This window comes from Mobula hypostoma, chromosome 12 (assembly GCF_963921235.1).
Source record: "Mobula hypostoma chromosome 12, sMobHyp1.1, whole genome shotgun sequence".
Lineage (NCBI taxonomy): Eukaryota > Metazoa > Chordata > Chondrichthyes > Myliobatiformes > Myliobatidae > Mobula > Mobula hypostoma.
Window position 1 is genome coordinate 79,555,242 of NC_086108.1, and position 20,037 is coordinate 79,575,278.

The following is a 20,037-nucleotide window of genomic DNA, read 5'->3' on the forward strand; positions in this document are numbered from 1 at the left end:
GATACGGTACTGAAAGTTGAGAGTACATTATGTGAATTGAAAAGCTTTTAAATGTCATCCTGCATCCTTGCTGATGTGATATGCTCTATTTATTTCCCATTTGTGCACTCGAGAAATGTGCATGACCGGTAATGTTAATAGAAACAATCCATAACTAAATAAAAGGTATGGTTCATTCCATAATGATAAATTTGTGGGCATTTCTGCTATCTTATTTTGGTTTATGCATTTCAATATTGATGTTTGCCTGTATTAATGTTCATTCTATTTTAAATCTGTTGGTTGGAAACCACCTGAATGACCAAGTGTTATCCTGAAATCTCTCTGTCATAACATTCACTCTAATGGCATTATTGCTGGGAATGGTGAGCTATAGACAATGTTGTCCACTTGATTCAATATTGAAAGATTATCATTCATCAGGAAGAGTGGGATCATCCCTTTTGCCAATAACTAGCAGAATAGATAAAGAGGAATGAGTGTTTGTGTTCTATGTGCTTTTCAGAATCAGAGTCACGTTTAATATCCCCAGCATATGTCGTGAAATATGTTAACTTTGTGGCAGCAGTACAATGCAGTACATGATAAATATAGGAAAAATCTGAATTACAGTAAGTATATAAATGTGTATTGAATAGTTAAAATAAGTAGTGCAAAAACAGAATTTTTTTTAAAGTACTCACGTAGTATTCATGGGTTTAATGTCCATTTAGAAATCAGATGGCAGAGGGGAAGAAGCTGTTCCTGAATCGCTGAGTGTGTATCTCCTACCTGATGGTAACAGTGAGAAGAGGGAATGTCCTGGGTGGTGGGAGTCCTTAGTGATGGACATTGCCTTTCTGAGGCACCGCTCCTTGAAGATGTCTTGGTTAGTATGGAGGCTAATACCCCTGATGGGGCTGATGAATTTTACAACTTTCTGCAGCTTACTTAGATCCTGTGCAGTAGCCGCCCCCATACCTGATGGTGATGCAGCCTGTCAGAATGCTCTCCACAATGTATCTAGAAGTTTTCAAGTGTTTTAGGTGACAAACCAAATCTCCTCAAACTCCTCATGAAGTATAGCCACTGTATAGGGCCTTTGATAAGGTGCAACAGAAGGAATTATAATACAAAGGAAAATCATTAAAAAACATTTTAGCTTAGTTGAACAGCGTCAGCGCTGTTATGCAATTAAACCCATTATATTCAATAAAAATACCATCTAGGTAGTCTCCAGCCCCTTTGTATGAACATAGAATTATCCAACTTCCAGTAATTCCCTCCCCCTCCCTTTCTTTATCCCTATGAACCTCTGCCCCCTCCCCCAGCTGCCTATCACCTCCCTTATGGTTCTGCCTCCTTCTACTACCCATTGTGTTTTCCCCTATTCTTTCTTCACCTTTCCTGCCCATCCCCTCCTGCTTCCCCTCCCCCACCCCTTTATCTTTCCCCTGACTGGCTTTTCACCTGGAACCTACCAGCCTTCTCCTTCCCACCCTCCCCCCCACCTTCTTTATAGGGCCTCTGCCCCTTCCCTCTTCAGTCCTGATGAAGGGTTCCGGCCCGAAACGTTGACTGATCGTTTCCACGGATGCTGCCCGACCTGCTGAGTTCCTTCAACGTATTGTGAGTGTTGCTTTGACCCCAGCATCTGCAGTGTATTTTGTGTTTAAAACTAATTTCTTGTTTCTCCAAATTCTTATGTGATAATAATTGTCTGAAATTATATTTGTGTTCAGCTTCAAGTGGCCTATCATAACCACAAAAACAATCTGAGGAAGCAACACCTTAAAAACAAATTTGCTGTCCAGTGTTTTTGAACAGAATTAGAGCACTTGGGAAATAAAACTGAAAATGCTGGAATAACTCGGCATGACAAGCAGCATCTGCGGAAAGAGAAACAATTAACTTTTCAGGTCCAGGGTCCTCCTTCGTCAAAAGCAAGAAAAAGAGAAGCAAGTTGGTCTGGGTAGCAGGAAAGGGTGATTGGTGGGACAAAGCTTGTAGGATGAAATAATGAATACAAGATTCTGCGCGTGCTGGAAATCCAAAGCAACATGCACAAAGATGCTGGAGAAACTCTGCAGGTCAGGCAGCATCTGTGGAGAGGAATAAACTGTGGATGTTTCAGGCCGAGACCCTTCACCAGCACTTGAAAGGAAGGGGGAAGAAGCCAAGTAAGAAATGGAGGCAGGAAAAGGAGTACAAGCTAACAGATAATAGGTAATACCATTGAGGGGGAAGGGGATGAAGTAAGAAGCAGGTTTCAATTTGACTTCCCATTCCCCTTTTGACATGTCAGCCCGTGGCCGCCTGTTCTGCTGCAATGGGGCTACTCTTGGGTTGCAGGAGCAACACCTCATACTCTGTCAGGGTCTCTGACCTGCCAGCATTAACACTAGTTTCTCTAACTTAGGGTAATTTCTCCCCCCTGCCCCTTCTCTTTTCCTCACCTGCCTCTGGTAGCCCTCCTCCTCCCCCTTTGCCCATGGCGCACTGTCCTCTCCTATCAGATTCCTCCTCCTGCAGCCCTTCACTTCTTCCAGCCATCTTGGCCCAAAAAAAAACACCTGTTTAATTCCCCTCCATAGATGCTGCCTGACCTGCTGAGTTCCTCCAGCATTATGAAGGTGAAATAATGGTTTAGTTATTGTGATGTGAAATGTGTTGCAAATGTGGTTTAGACTATGCAAACAAAAATGAGGAAAAAAAGGAGGATAGCAGACAAAAGTGGACAAATAGACAAAGAAGAACAAATTAACTAAAAGTGGAGAATGTGATGTTGGGTCCTATAGGATTGTGTCCTAAAAACAATGAGGTGTTGTTCCTTTAGCTTGTATTGTAAAAGTGAAGGAGGTCACAGTCGGAAAGGGAAGATTGATAGTAGGATGCAAATTAAAATGGCAGGCAACAGAGATCAGGGTTTATCGCTGTCGTCTTGAGTACAGGTTCTCTGTGAAGTCATCACCCAAACCGTGTGTGGTTTCTTCACTGTAAAGGAGGCCATCTTTTGAACAAGTAATACAGTAATCTAGACTGGAGGAATTACAAGTGAGTTGTTCTTTCGCTTGGAAATTCTGTCCAGTACCCTGGATGGTGGGGTGTGAAGAAGTGAAGGGATGGGTGTTGCTCCTCTTGCAGTTGCATGGGAAGGGGCTGTACAATGGGGACTATTAGACAGAGACAGAAGAGCAGACAGTGAACCATTTCAAAATGTTGAAACAGAGGGGAATGCGTGTCTGACGATGGAATCTTGTTGGAGCTGGCAGAAACTTTGAAAGACACTGCAATGAATTCAGAGCTGGTGTGATACAGACTGGGGACCTCAATTTTTGTTCTGTTCGGGAGGAGAAGGGGAGAGAGCAGAGCTACAGGAAATAGGTCAGATGCATTCCGGGGTTCTTTCTATGAAAGTAAAGTGGAGCCATAATTAAGAGAGAAGCAAGCAATTTGGAGTCAACTGTACAGAAGATTTCTTCAATGGATCAAATGTGATGAAGGAGGAGGAAATGGGAGGATGGAATAGAGTCCTTACTGGAGGTAAGGTGGATGGAAAGTAACTATGCAGGGTCTGTCAATCTTGGTTGCTACTCTTATCACTTGCGATGAAAATGGAGAAGGGAAGGGAGAGTCAGAGATGGAACATATGAAGATGGGAGCAGGTTAGAAGTCTACAAAGGTAATGGAATTTTTGACCTGCAGGAATTCTATACATTCTCTGATATTAAATTGGACCATTGAACCATCGAATTAGCACAATATTTCGGTCAACGTCTTGTGACTAGTGGGGTTGTAGGGATCAGTGCTGGCACCCCTGGCTATTCACAATCCATATTAATGATCTGGTTCAGGGGACCAAGTGTAATATAAACAAGCTTGATACAAAGCTGAGAAGCAGTGTGATTTGTAAGGAAAATGCAGAGAGGCTTCTTGGGGATAAAGACAATCTACATATAAGGATGAGGATGTGACAGATGGAATATAATGTGAAAGAGGGTATCCACTTTGGTGGGAAAAAAACCAGAAAGTCAGAATATTTTTAATTGGTGAGGGACCAGCATATTGGTGTAGTCACGATGAAGGCATGGTAGTGACTAAACTTCATTTGGACCTTGAGAAGATTTAGTATGCCATCAATTTGCTAGCAAATTTCTACAGATGTACCGTGGAGGGGCATACGGACTGGTTGCATCACTGTCTGGTTCGGGGGTACCAATGCACAGGATTAAAAGAGCCAGCACAGGGTTTGAAGCTCAGCAAGCTCCATCTCGGGCACAAACTTCCCCATCACTGAGGACATCTTCAAAATACAATGCTCACCATCGGCACATGCCCTCATCTATTACTACTATCAGAGAGAAGGTGCAGGAATTTGAAGACCCATGCGCAGTGTTTTAGGAACAGTTTCTTCCCTTCTGGCGTAAGAATTCCGAATAGTCTGTGAACTCGTGAACACTATCTCATTATTCCTCTTCTGGGCCACCTAATATTTTTAATGATAACTGCAAATAATTTGGCACTGTACTACTGCCACAGAACAAAAAATTTCACGACTTATGTCAGTGACAATAAATGTGAATCTGATTCTATTGGTGTTCACTGTCAACTCCATAGTAAGTGAATCAGGAAGTTATTTGTAAGAACAGCAAGCAATTAGGCAGGCAAATCATACATTGGCATCTATTGCACAAGAGCTTGAATTAATGCATCTTTCCAAAATTATATAGGAGCCTCACCAGGACCACTCTTGGAAAATTGTGGACAGTTCAGCAGGGATTTCCTTGGAATTGATGAAATTCAATGCAGGTTTACTAGATTGATTCCTGGCATCAGGGTGGGGGAATTGTCCTACCAGGAGATGTTAAGCAGACTGGCTTATATTCACTTGGCTTAGAAGAGTAGGAAGTGATCTGTTTGAAACATCCAGCACTGTTAAAGGATTTGACAAGGCTGATGTAGGCAACGGTGATGTTTTCATGTGGTTGGGCATATTGGGAACCAAGTGCCCGAAAACAAGAGGTCAGTACTTTAGCCTTGAAATTTCTTCATTCGAAAGGGTGGTAAATCTTTGGCATTCACTCTCCACGTGGGTGTGGAGGCTCAGTCGTGAAAAATAAGACTGATAGACATTTGGATATTCTGGAAATGACATCTGAAGATAATACAGGAAAATGGTGCAGAAGGAAAAGATTGACCATTATCTTGCCGAGTGGTGGAGCAGGTGCGATGAGCTAAATAGTGCCTCTACGTCTGGTGTTCCTTTGTTCTCCCGCTCTAATTTCAGAGATGGATACTATACAGAATGTTGCAAGAGGCTGCCGGAGGGGCATGGTTGGTGGAGGTGAGCATATGGGCTGTGAGTGGTCATGTCTGGGGGTCACAAAGTTGGTTCAGTTTTATGCAGATCCTTGGCAGAAGGCTGTACAGCACTTAACACTCCATGAGTGACAATGTGAAATGGTTCCTGTTTGGCACGTGCAGTAAAATTGTCAGGAAAATGAACTAGGAAAGAATCAGAAACAGGTTTAATATCACGGGCATATTTCATGACATTTGTTAACTTTGCAGCAGCAGTACAATGCAATACATAATAATAGAGAGAAAACTGTGAATTACAGTAAATATGTGAATATCTTAAATAGCTAAATTAAATGTGTAGTGAAAAAATTAGAAATTTTTTTAAAAAGGTGAGGTCGTGTTCATGGGTTCATTGTCCATTCAGAAATCTTTTGGTGGAGGGGAGGAAGCATTCTTGAATCACTGAGTGTATCCTTTCAGGCTTCTGTACCTCCTTGCTGATGGTAGCCAATGAGAAATCGACATGAAAAAGTGCTTTCTAGACTTATAGTGCCCAGGCTGTTCGTGAGCTTGTTCTGTACATAGAGAGAAATCGTAACAAAGAAACTGCACTTGCGAAAGCAAGCAAAGGTTAACTGATGTCTTGTGGCTCATGGCGCAGAATTAGCAGGAGAGAGGAGTGGGAGGTGGAAGCATGGTGAAGTGGACCAGCGTAAAAGAATGGGAAAAACATGAATTTGAAGCTGTCATTTAACACAGAGGACCCCAGGAAAAAAAAATGGTCCATCACCGCTTCACACATTAGCTCACTAGATATCTTTGTAGGAGTTCTAAAATAAATAAGACTCCACTCATGTTGTGCAGCTAGGGAAATATATCTAAATCCTCATAAATTACTGTGCAGCTGAAAATTGAATTTACTTGTACCTTCATCATAAAATAATACTTCAATGCAAACGAGATCTGTGGAAGAGGATTAAATGCCTTTCATTCTGTCCTGATTTTTCTTGGTGAAGATTAGAAACCAATAGCTCCTATTTCTGTCTACGCAGTATTGTGGCTCTAGATTAAAACCTAATTACATGTAACAGGAGAAAAATGGCATCTGTATTCAATATGAACCCGAAAGCTGACCTTAATCTTCCGCTGTGGTAGCGCATTCAATTCAGAATGTCTTTTGAATAAGCTGTCAGTAAGCAAAGGAAAAGGAGAGGCAAAAAAATTAATACCATAACCCAGTTTGACGAGATGGTGATTATTCAGCTACAGCAGATTCTGTTTCAGTCAACACAGCTTTACTGTGGCATAAATATGATGAATCCATTGGTCAGGGCTGAAGGATTTACAGTTCCAACAGGACAGAGTCGAATTGCATCTGTAGTCTGCGAGCTGGTGATAATTTAGTCCTTTTTTCATTTGCTTAATGGAATGCTTCACAGCAGCTTTCTCTTCCATTATTTATGGAAGAATTCCACTTTGTGTATATGTTCTTTAAGAACTTGAACCTGCTTGCCTTTGATTTGTAGTCACCTTTTATAGTACTTCTAGTACCTAAATGGGAAGCAATGTGTTGCCCTCCACCATTCATTTCAGTGACTGAATTAAGATTACTTCAGTCTAATTGTACTAAAGTTGGAGAAAATATCGCAAATAACGATATGTGCAGCTTCAAACTTAAGTTTAGTCTGACATTAAATAAATTGGAGTTTTGTAAATATAATTTTCAAATGCACTGTTTAGTAAGATGCCTTGGCAGTACTTTTGTTAGATTCCCTACTTACGTTGTTGGTCTGCTGAGCCTCCATCACTACCCCATCAAGGAAGCCGGTATTTATATCCCACCTTTCAAAATCTCCCCTCTCATTTGGTGCTCTTGTAAGTATCTTGAAACTTCGAAAATTGTCTGCAGGATGTTGGTCTACAATGCAACCTACAGTTTCAATAAATAAATGAAGTTCAAAAGTCATGTCAGATAAAAAAAAAATTCCACCACAAAAAACAGATTCAAAAATTTGGTACCAATTTGAATCAAGTGCTGAGTGGCTAATGAGTATTTTGTTTTGACAAATGCACATGTTTAATCTTGTTGACACAGCTCAGTATGAAACTATTGGTTTCAGAGATTTACCTCTAGTTCAAAGTTCATAGTAAATTTATTATTAATGTAAATAATGTCACAACCTTGAGATTTGTTTTCTTGTGGGCAATCGCAGTATATACAGGAAACACAATAGAATTGATGAAATATCACAACGACAAATGTCCAAATACAAAAAAAGAGGGGGAAATAATAATAATAAAGCTATAAATATCTACAACATGAAATGAAGAGTGAGTCGGGTTCAGCAAGAATGATTCAGTGAAGGGGCAAGTGAAGTTATCCCCTATGGTTCAAGAGCCTGATGGTTGGGGGGAGAATAACTGTTCCTGAATCTGCTGGTGCATTCCCTGAGGCTCCAGTAACAACTTCCTGATAGCAGCAGTGAGAAAGAGCATGGCTTGGATGATGCGGAGCCCTAGATGATGGGTGCTGTTTTCCTGCGGCACTGCTCCATGTGGATGTGCTTAGGGCGGTGAGGGCTTTATCCGTGATAAAATGGGCTGTATTCATTACTCTTTGTAGGCTTTTCCATGCAAGGGCATTGGTGCTTCCATCCCAGGCTGTGATGAAACTGGTCAATATACTCTCCACCGCACACCTATTGAAGTTTGTCAAAGTTCTAGATGACATGCCGAATCTGCGCCAACTTCTCAGAAAGTAGAGGCGCTGTCATGCTTTCTTCATAATGGCACTTACTTGCTGGACCCAGGACAGATCCTCTGAAATGATAACACCAAGGATTTAAAAGTTGCTGACGCTCTCCACTGCTGATCACCCAATGAAGACTGGTGCATAGACCTCCAAGTTCCTCCACCTGAAGTCAATTATCATCTCCTTGGTCTTTCTGACATTGAGCGATAGGTTGTTGTGGTACCATTCCTCCAGAGTTTCAGTCTCCCTCCAATATGCTGATACATCACCACCCTTGATATGGCCAAGGACAATGGTGTCATCAGCAAACTTAGATATGGCATTGGAGCTGTGCTTAGCCTTACAGTCATAAGTATAAAAATGAGTAGAGCAGGAGCTAAGCAGACAGCCTATGCTGAAGGAGATTGTGGAGGAGATGTTGTTGCCAATCTGAACTGACTGAAGTCTGCAAGTGAGGAAATTGAAGATCCATTTGCAGAAGGAGGTATTGAAGCCAAGGTCTTGAAACTTAATTAGTTTTGAGGGGATGATAGTATAAAATGCCAAGCTGTAGTCAATGAAGAGCTTCCTGATGTATGTATCTTCATTGTACAGATGTTTCAGGGTTAAGAGAAGAAGGCAATGAATTGACATCTGCTGTTGACCTGTTGTATCAGTAGACAAACGGAAATGGATTTAAGTTGCTCTCAGGCAGGAGTTGATATGTTTCATCACTAACCTCTCAAAGTTCTTCATCACAGTGGATGTAAATGCTATTGGACAATAACTGATGCTCATACCTGGAGTTAGATTCAAGCCACAGTAGCCGAATCATTTGGATCATTTATAACAATGGGTATTTTCATGGAGCCGGGAATAACTTGTGTATATTCTTAGTTTTTGTTTTAAGTGAGGTATGCCTGGATGACGTTGTGGCTTGGTGATGTATGCCATTCACATAATTTGCATATAATTGTGTTAGTGCTCAATCTGTTCAGTATACAAAACCCAGCTATCTGTTGTGTAATCAGACACGTCAATCTTTCCGATGTAGCCAACCATTTCTGCTTTTTTTGAAAATGATGATTATTATCACTGCTTATGAACCCATAAATTTGTCTGTTTTCTGCCTTTTTTAAAACTTGAGCACATGCTGCACTGCTTTTTTTACTTGACCATTTCTAGCTGCACTTTTTTTTAACTTGCCCTTTTCTCACCGCGCTTTTTTTAAAAACTCACATGCCTCACTGCGCTTCAACAGGTAGGTAGTTGTCGTGGGTTAGCTTAAAACTTCGTTGTTGCCACTGTTATGTCTTGTAACACCAGAACATAAAACTGATTCAAAGAAAACAAACGGAGTAATTTGTGTATGTTCTTCTTTTTTACTTTAAGCAAGATGTGATGTCATTCACATAATTTACATATAATGAACGAAAATTGTCACAATATTGTTCAAATAGTACTGAAATATTAAATACATGATTGCCTTACATTCCACTCTTTGATTCTTCCCAAACTTCTCTGAGAAAATACTAAAATACACTAAAAGCTGTTTCAAAGGCAGAAAATGGAAATTTGCTTTTTCTGTCCTATAGTAATGTCACATATGGTTCAGCAGGAGGGCCAGTTGGGTATCGTTGGCATTGGCTGTCATAGAACATAGAACATTCATGACTATGTTATGGTAGCCAGGCTCCACCTATTAAGTATTTTATTCAATCGTTAGAGGAGATTGTTGATAAATGATATGTATGCTGAGCCTTTGAGTTATTGCATTATTCCTGTCTATTCAGGTGAAATGGTTCCATGGTGTGCCTGGCACAATCTCCAAAAACGGCAACAATTTTTACTAATAAAGCATATTCTTTTCTAAACCAGAATGTTTGCTTCTTGATCGTAAGAGTAGAGGCATTTGTATTGATAACTCCTTAAGTCTTGTTTCCTCAGAAGCCTATTGACTAATGACGTGACAGAACACAATGAATTAAAGGAGGAGGGGTAGTGTTACTAGTCAGGGAAAAGGTCATGGCAGTGCTTCGTCAGGACAGACTAAGAGAACTCGACCAGTGCGGCATTATGGGTGGAACTGAGAAATAAGAAAGGTATGACCACATTAATGGGGCTATATCACAGACTACCTATTTGGAGGAACAAATTTGTAACGGGATCGCAGACTACTGTAGGAAACATAAGGTTGTTATTGTAGATGATTTTAACTTTCAACGTATTGATTGGGAATCCCATACTGTAAAAGGACTGGATGGGATAGACTTCGTCTAATGTGTTCAGGAAAGTTTCCTTCATCAGTCCATAGATTTCCCAATGAGAGACTGTGCGATACTAGATCCGCAATCAGGGAATGAGACAGGGCAGATGTCAGAAATTTGTGTAGGGGAACACTTTGCATCCAGTGACCATAATGCTATTTGTTTCAAAGTAAATCTGCAAAAAGATAGATCTGGTCCGTGGGTTGGGATTCTAAATTGGAGAAAGGCCAATTTTGATGGTATCAGAAATGATCTGCCAAGTGCAGGGAATCTTGCTCTTCAAGAAATATTGAGGCCCTGGTTAAGAGGAAAAAAGAGGCGCATAGCAGTTATAGGTGGTAGGAACAGATGAGGTGCTTAAGGAATATAAGAAATGCAAGAGAACACAAAAAAGAAATCAGGAAGGCTAAAAGAAGGCATGAAGTTGCTCTAGCTGACAAGGTGAAGGAGAATCGTAAGGGATTCTACACATAAATTTAGAGCAAAAGGATTGCAAGGGACAAAATTACTCCTCTGGAAGATCAGAGTGGTCATCCATGTGTGGAGCCAAAACAGACTGGGGATATCTTAAATGAATTCTTTGCATCTGCATTTACTTAGGAGGCAGACACAGGGTCTGTAGAGGTGAGGCAAAGCAGCACCAACTTCATGGACCCTGTACAGATGACATAAAAGGAGGTGTTTGCTACCCTGAGGCATATCAGAGTGGATAAATCCCCAGGGCCTCTCAAGGTGTTCCTTTGGATTCTACCAGAAGCAGGTGCAGAAATTGCCAGGACCTTAGTGGAGATGCATAAATCACCCTTAGCGACCCAAGAGGTATCAGAAGATTGGAGGATAGGTAATGTTGTTCTGCTGTTTAAAAAAGGCTCTAAGCATAAGGCAGCAAATTATAGGGCAGTGAGTCTGACGTCAGTTGTGGGAAAGTTATTGGAAGGTATTCTAAGGGACTGGATATTTAAGTATTTGGATAGACCATTAAGGATAGTCAGCATGGCTTCGTGTGTGGTAGGTCATGTCTAACCAATCTTGGAGGGTTTTTCAATGAAATTAGCAGAAAAGTGGATGAAGACAATGCAGTGGATATGTCTACATGGTCTTCATTAAGGTGTTTGATAAGGTCCCGCATTGGAGATTGATCAAGAAAGTCCAGTCGCTCAGCATTCAAACTGAGGTAGTAAATTGAATTAGATATTGGCATTGTGGGAGAAGCCAGAGAGTGGTGGTAGATGGTTGACTCTTTGACTGGAGGCCTGTGACTAGTGGTGTGCTGCAGGGATCAGTGCTAAGTCTGTTGTTTGTCATCTGTATCAATGATCTGGCTGATATTGTGGTTAACTGGATCAGTAAATTTGTAGATGACACCAAAATTGGGGATGTAGTAGACAGCAAGGAAGGCTATCATGACTTGCAGAGAGATCTGCATCAGCTGGAAAAATGGGCTAAAAAATGGCAGATGGAAGTTAATATGGACGTGCACTTCGGTAGGACCAACCAGGGTAGGTCTTACACAGTGAACAGTAGGGCACTGAGGAGTGTGTTAGAACAAAGGGATCTTGGAATACAGGTACATAGTTCATTGAAAGTTGTGTCACTGGTAGATAGAGTCATAAAGAATGCTTTTGGCACATTGGCCTTCATAAATCAATGTATTGAGTACAGGAGATTGGATGTTATGTTGAATTTCTATAAGATGTTGGTGAGGCCTAATTTGGAGTATTGTGTGCAGTTTTGGTCATCTACCTACAGGAAAGATGTGAACAGGGTTGAAAGTGTACAGAGAAAATTTACAGGGACGTTGCCAGGTCTAGAGGACGTGAGCTCTTAGGAAAGATTGAATAGGTTAGGACTATATTCTTTAAAACATAGAAAAATGAGAGGAGATTTGATAAAGGTTTACAAAATTATGAGGAGTATAGCTAGGGTAAATATAAATAGGCTTTTTCCACTGAGGTTGGGTGGGACTACAACCAGAGTTCAAGGATTAAGAGTGAAAGGTGAGAGGTTTAAGAGGAACATGAAGTGAAACTTTGTGAGAGTGTAGAGTCAGCTGCTAGCACAAGTGGTGCATGTGAGCTCAATTTCAACGTTTAAGAGAAGGCTGGATAGGTACATGAATAGTAGGGGTATGGAGGGCTGTGGTCCTGGTATAGGTCGATGGGAGTAGGCCGTTTAAGTAGGTTTGGCATGGTCTAGATGGCCCAAAGGGCCTGTTTCTGTGCCGTACTTCTCTATGACTCTATGACTTACTATTTCTGTGTATATCTGAGCTCAGGACAGGTGCAAACATGTTGTATTTTCTTTTATTTAGTATTTACTTGTAAATAGAATAGAGATGAACAAAGTCAGTGGGCAAGGTGATAAATTGATAATAGAATCATATGCTTGTGTATTCATAGAGTCTGAGATTACATAGATCTTTTAGCCATTATAAAAGACAAGGAGAGTGTCTGTAAGGATATGACTGAAGGAATACTTGAACATAGGACACTATATAGCACACTACATTCTCTTTGACCCAAAATGTGGTGCTGACCTTTTAACCTATTCTAAGGTCAATCTAACCCTGCACTCATGCAGAGGGTGCCTTCCATTTTTCTATCATTCAGGTGCCTATCCAAGCATTTCTTAAATGCCCCTAATGTGTCTGCCTCTACCACCACCTGTGCCAGGGCATTCCATGCATTTATCACTCTCTGTGTGAAGAACTTACCTCGATGATGGCCCTGGTATTAACCGTTTCTGCCCTGGGAAAAAGTCTCTGGCTATTTTCTCGATCTATGCCTCTTATGATCTTGAACACCTCCATCACGTCACCTTTGGAAGTACCTCTTTTTTCTGAGCGCATAATTCTAGAGGTAGTTATTAACTAATTAAATAAATGTGCATTAGTTACTGAATACAGAAGGAAGTGATTCAGCCATGCATGCTAGTTGTAGCTTTTTGAAGTAGGAATCCCTGTTTAGTATCACATGAAGTCCTCTTTCTCATCTTTCAATATTTGGCCAGCACCCATTCAGAATTATGTTTGGATAAATATTTCAAAAACGCAAACAACAGGAATTCTGCAGATGCTGGAAATTCAAGCAACACGCATCAAAGTTGCTGGTGAACGCAGCAGGCCAGGCAGCATCTCTAGGAAGAGGTACAGTCGACGTTTCAGGCTGAGACGCTTCGTCTGATGAAGGGTCTCGGCCTGAAACGTCGACTGTACCTCTTCCTAGAGATGCTGCCTGGCCTGCTGCGTTCACCTGGATAAGTATTTCACTGTCTCATTTGATGTAGACTTACAGACCCTGACAATTGTCACCGGGGGAAAAATTCCCTTCATCCCCTCCTCCTCTAAATCTGTGATCAGTGATAACTATCCAAAAGGAATAAACTTTCTGTCTACTCTATAACCAGCTCACATCTTTCTGAAAAGGTCACATCATAACAGTCTTACAGGAAGAACAGTCGTCACCATTACAATGTTTCCTCATTCTAGTAACATCCTGATTCACTCTTTATGTTCTTTTTCTAAGCAATTGTATCTTTCCTGGCAGCCAGAATTGTCATCTGAGGCCTGGCCTAGCAAGGTTCCAGTTTAATTTCACTTTTTATATTCTATGCTTCCTTTTGCACCAAGTAAGTCTAATAAGCAGACATCCCACCTCTCCTGGAAGTTCCGGGAGTCTCCCACATATTAATAGTGGCTCCCTGATGCCCGCAAATTATATACAATATCACGGAAATCAATTTTTTTGCGAGCAAGAGAAAACGAGAGAGCGCGTGAGCAAGAGAGAGAGCGCGCGAGCAAGAGAGAGAGCGCGAGAGCACGCCATGGCAGGGTGTATAAAAGGTGCGTCACCCCAGACTACACTAAAGTGTACCCCTGCCTAATAGGGGTCAAAAATAATGACAGTGTTGCTTACTGCACTGTTTGCAACAGTGACTTTTCTGTTGCCCATGGTGGGTTAAAATGTAAAAGACATGTTGAGGTGAGTTTAACAGGTGTCATTTGTTCATTAGCATAGCTAACATTATTTAAACTAGCTGGCTAGCTGCTAAGGAGCTACTCTATTGCAGACATCCCACCTCTCCCGGAAGTTCCAGGAGTCTCCGGCAAATTGATGGTGCTACCTCCCTGAAATGAGTTTTTGCAGGGTGGGATGTCTGAATAAGTTTAGTGCCAATTTCTGAAGGAGAGACTGTACTCAATCAAAGCAATTTGTAAAAATCCAGGAAGAGAGAAAGAGAATGTAAAGGAGAGGTTTTGTGTGCATTTTTTAGAAATTGGTGAATTGATTTGGATTATTGTTGTCGTACTTACCGCATGCAGGAAATCTTGTCTTGTGTACCATTCATACAGATCAGTACATTACAGCAGTGCTCTGAGACAGTACAAGGTGAAACAATAACCAAAATGCATAAAGTATTACAACTACAGAGAAAGTACAGTGCGGGAGGAGAGACATGGGAGATTGAAGATTCTGGAATGAGGAACAACGCAAAAGATGCTGGAGGAACTCAGTAGGTCAGGGAGCATCATTACAGGGACATGGGAAGCTCTGCTCTCAAGTCAAGACACTGCATCAGGTCTTATCATGGTGACCGCTGAGTTCTCCCAGCAGTGTGTTTTCGCCAAGGGAAGTGACAACACAGGTAAATGTGGCCATAAAATTGATAACTTGGAATCCTTGAACTTGTGTCCTAAGACACTGAGTGCAGCAGCAAGTGATAAATTTGTACATAATTTATTTTGGCCTCCATTAGTGTATTCTCTGCACAAAACTAGAATGATATAAAGCCAGTAAAAGGTGTCTCGCCAGGATTGAGAGTTCCAGTTATAAAGAAAGACTTGAGAAGATGAGCTTTTTAACTACAATTGATAAGGTTAGGAGTTGCCTGGTTGTAATCTTCAAGATTATAACTGGTTCCAGTGAAATACATTGTGATAAATTTCTTTCACAGACCAGTGAGACAGTAATAAGTGAACACGAATTTCAGATCACAGAATGAGTTAACAGGGGTTGAAATTCTCATTACTTAACAGCTATCTTTTGACACATTACAGTATCTGTTTGACTTTCTCTTTAATATAGTTTTTATATTGAGAATTAAAACATTTTCTACATGGGCTTACATTATCCGGCCCATTTTGGCAAAATTCACATTTGCTCTAGTTCAAACTAAAACTAACTGGACGTGGTGTATTTTTCAGCCAGTGCAGATAGTGCACTATAAGGTTCACCCAATTGTGATACAGCATGACCAGGTTTATTCTCAGGGTGGCATGTGGAAATTAAGAGTTGCATCAAGCAGTCTCATGACCAACATGGCAATGGGATTCTATGTGTTTAAATGTCATGTGGATTCAAAACTTGAGTTCTAACTCCTTTGTCACTGCGTCTCAAGCTTACAAATCTTTCCTGAAGCATATTTATTTTTAACTTTATATCTTTACAAATTGCAAATAAAATGCATTTTATGGTGTGTATACTATTGCTTGAGAGTCTAATAAATTAATTTCACTCCAAGTAATGCACCCTGTTTAACTGTATAGTTACATATGCAGTACAATAAATAGTAGCTGTTCCAAGATCTACTAAAACATCATTTCATATTTTTGGTGTACTTGTACATACTATTCTTTCCTCTCAGAGAATCTCTGCAAACACATCCTGTCATGTAGAGTGAATTACAGCAGTACAAACTCCCCCAGCTCCTGGTGCATTAAATCCTGCAGTATATTCTGCACCACATGTGGTTATTAGTAGATAAGCGTGTATGGCACAGAGAAGGGTTGACTTAATTATTTTAAGATAAATCAATTATTATTCTAATTTATCATGTGTGCCTTTTCCATTATTAGTTATAGATAGCCTACCTACCTACAGCATTGTAATACACTATCGTGCATCTCTCATAGCAAATTTAGCAATGGGGTAAGTGTCCAGTATGTAATAAAGCTTTTATTTTAAATTCTTTTGCCTACATTGCAAAGCATTCGATGTAGATTTTTGTGAAACCAGAATTTAATTTTCTGTTTATGGTCACTCTTAAGCCTCGAAGGTCTGAGACTCTGGGACTCTTGGCCTGAACTCGACACCTCCCCAGATTTCTTTCTGGCTATCTCCTCTCTCCACTCCCAGTCCTATTTCAGGGTCCCAATTTGAACATGCCACCACAGATGCTGATTGACTTGCTGAGTTCCTACAGTGGTTTGTTCTTTGTTCTAAAAATATGTTTTCTACCAATGCTATTTTCAAATTTTATTTATGAAAGGAAATTTAGAGACAATTCAGAAAAGTTTTAAGAATTTTCTCTTGAAGACCAGATTCTCATTGAGCTACCATAAGAAGACCTGGACAAGCGCAAGAGGGAATATGAGGAGGATTAAAATAGGCTAGGCTAGAATTGGTGTAAACATACAGTACTTTGCACATATCTATAGTGGTAAAGGAGCAGGGGGAGGGGAATCACGGGTGGGAAAAGGAGGAGGGAATGGGAAGCACCAGAGGGATATTATTTAATGATCAAAAAATCGATTGCTTGGAATCAAATGACCTTGCCTGGTGTCCCAGGGCTGGGTGTGTCTGCACCCGTGCCATCCCCCTCTGCTGGCACTCCTCTCTCAAATGTCCCACACCCCTCCTGCCGTGTTCCACTCTCACCATTCCCAACATCCTTTCTTTGTGCCACATTTACAGACTCGCTCTCTGCTTCACGTTGACAAATACAGTACTGTACAAAAGTCTCAGGCACTCTAGCTATATAGAGTGCCTATAAAAAGTATTCACCCCCTTTGGAAATTTTCCTGTTTAATTGTTTTACAACATTGAATCACAGTGGATTTAATTTGGCTTTTTTGACACTGATCAACAGAAAAAGACTCTTCCGTTTCAGAATGGCAGGCAGTGACTAGTGGGGTACCGCAAGGCTCAGTGTTGGGACCCCAGTTGTTTACAATATATATTAATGACTTAGACGAGGGAATTAAATGCAGTATCTCCAAGTTTGCAGATGACACGAAGCTGGGTGGTAGTGTTAGCTGTGAGGAGGATGCTAAGAGGATGCAGGGTGACTTGGATAGGTTAGGTGAGTGGGCAAATTCATGGCAGATGCAATTTAATATGGATAAATGTGAGGTTATCCACTTTGGTAGCAAGAACAGGAAAACAGATTATTATCTGAATGGTGGCCAATTAGGAAAAGGGGAAGTGCAATGAGACCTGGGTGTCATTGTACACCAGTCATTGAAAGTGGGCATGCAGGTACAGCAGGCGGTGAAAAAGGCGAATGGTATGCTGGCATTCATAGCAAGAGGATTCGAGTACAGGAGCAGGGAGGTACTACTGCAGTTGTACAAGGCCTTGGTGAGACCACATCTGAAGTATTGTGTGCAGTTTTGGTCTCCTAATCTGAGGAAAGACATTCTTGCCATAGTGGGAGTACAAAGAAGGTTCACCAGATTGATTCCTGGGATGGCAGGACCTTCATATGATGAAAGACTGGATCGACTAGGCTTATACTCTCTGGAATTTAGAAGATTGAGGGGTGATCTGATTGAAACGTATAAAATTCTAAAGGGATTGGACAGGCTAGATGCAGGAAGATTGTTCCTGATGTTGGGGAAGTCCAGAACAAGGAGTCACAGTTTGAGGATAAAGGGGAAGCCTTTTAGGACCAAGATTAGGAAAAACTTCTTCACACAGAGAGTGGTGAATCTGTGGAATTCTCTGCCACAGGAAACAGTTGAGGTCAGTTCATTGGGTATATTTAAGAGGGAGTTAGATATGGCCCTTGTGGCTAAAGGGATCGGGGGTATGGAGGGAAGGCAGGTACAGGGTTCTGAGTTGGATGATCAGCCATGATTGTACTGAATGGCGGTGCAGGCTCGAAGGGCCGAATGGCCTACTGCTGCACCTATTTTCTATGTTTATGTAAAATGAAAACAGATCTCTGCAAAGTGAAATAAATTAATTACAAATATAAAACACAAAATAATTGATTGCATAAGTATATGAAACACCATATCATCACTGGTGCAGCCAATTGGTTTTAGAAGCCACGTAATTAGTTAAATGGAGATCATTGTGTGAAGTCAAGGTGTCTTAATTGATTGTAGTAAAAATACACCTGTATTTTGCAAGGTCCAACTGCTGGTGAGTCAGTATCCTGGCAAAAACTACACCTTGAAGATAAAAGAATATTCCAAGCAACTCTGTGAAAATGTTGTTGAAAATCATGAGCCAGGAGGTGGATACAAGAAAATTTCCAAGTCTCTGAATATCCCTTGGAGTACAGTTACATCAATCATAAATACATGGAAAGAATATGGCACAGCTGTAAATCAGCCTCGAGCAGGTCGTCCTCAAAAACTAAGTGACTTTGGAAGAAGGGGACTAGTGAGGGAGGCCATCAAGAGACCTACGACAAGCCTGGAAGAGTAACAAGCTTCAGTGGCTGAGATGGGAGAAACTATGCATACAACAACTGTTGCTTGGGTGCCTAACCCATTGCAGCTTTATGGGAGAGTGGCAAAGAGAATGCTACTGTTGAAAAAAAATCTTAAATGAGATCTCGGCTAGAGTTTGCCAGAAGGCATGTGGGAGACCCTGATATCAGCTGGAGGAAAGTTCTATGGTCTGATGAAACCAAAATTGAGCTTTTTGGCCATCAGGCTAAACATTATGTTTGGTGTAACACTGCACATCATCTAAAACACACCATGATGCATGGTGGTGGCTGCATCATGCTGTGGGGAGGCTTCACTGTAGCAAGCCCTGGTAGGCTTGTGAAGATAGAGGGTAAAATTAATGCAACAAAATGCAGGGAAATCCTGGAGGAAAACCTGATGCAGTGTGCGAGAACTGCGACCTGGGAGAAGATTTGTTTTCCGGCAAGACAATGACCACAAGCATAAAGCCAAAGCTAAAGAGGAATGTCAAGGTTAATGTCCTGGAGTGGCCAAGTCAGAGTCCAGACCTCAATCCAATTGAGAATTTGTGGCTGGACTTGAAAAGGGTTGTTCAGTAACGATCCCCGTGCAATCTGACAGAGCTTGAACAGTTTTGTAAAAAAAGAATTTGGAAAAAATGCAGTGTCCAGATGTGCAAAGCTGATAGAGACTTATCCACATAGACTCAATGTTGTAATTGTAGTTGCATTTGCTTAATACTGAATTGAAGAGGGTGAATACTTATGCAAACAATTATTTTGTGTTTTATATTTGTATCCGGGGATAGTAATGGAGACAAGCTCCCACTATCTGTTATATGCTCCCAAAGGCGTGCACCTCAAATAGCCTCTGACAACCAACTCTGGCTCCTGGCTTTCACATGAGGCTTAGCTACTAAGCCCGGTTGAACCATTTCTACTGATAGACGAAGGGGCAAATGCGAGTTATTGGCCCCTTAAAACCAGTCACTTCTGGCAGACGGGGCTCATTAGCCATGGTGGGCAGCTCACCTAGGAGAAGGAAGACTCTGATCTCAAACCTCTGCTGCCTTGGAGATATACTCACTCATGGGAAAGGCTTCAGGAATAAACCCCGAGGCAAAAATCCGAAGCTGGAGTCCCTAAGGCAGTCCTACATTGAGTTCAATGCTGACTGACAATTCCTGCGACACTTCTGGTATCAAACGGTCTCTGCCGTTCCTTTGGCTTCATCAGATGCATGGAGGGGGGAGCTTGCTCTCCATTTCGTACTGCCCAGGCTTGAATATCTAGACAGCTAGGATGCAATATCCATGATCAACTCTGACCAACAGAGGC

The 20,037-nt window shown here is 41.2% G+C and overlaps 1 protein-coding gene across 1 annotated transcript in view; it reads left to right on the top strand.

Moving 5' to 3' along the window:
- zswim5 (zinc finger, SWIM-type containing 5) overlaps window positions 1-20,037 on the top strand; it is a 246,964-nt gene that overhangs the window by 178,307 nt on the left and 48,620 nt on the right. The gene's annotated exons all lie outside the window — the stretch shown is intronic.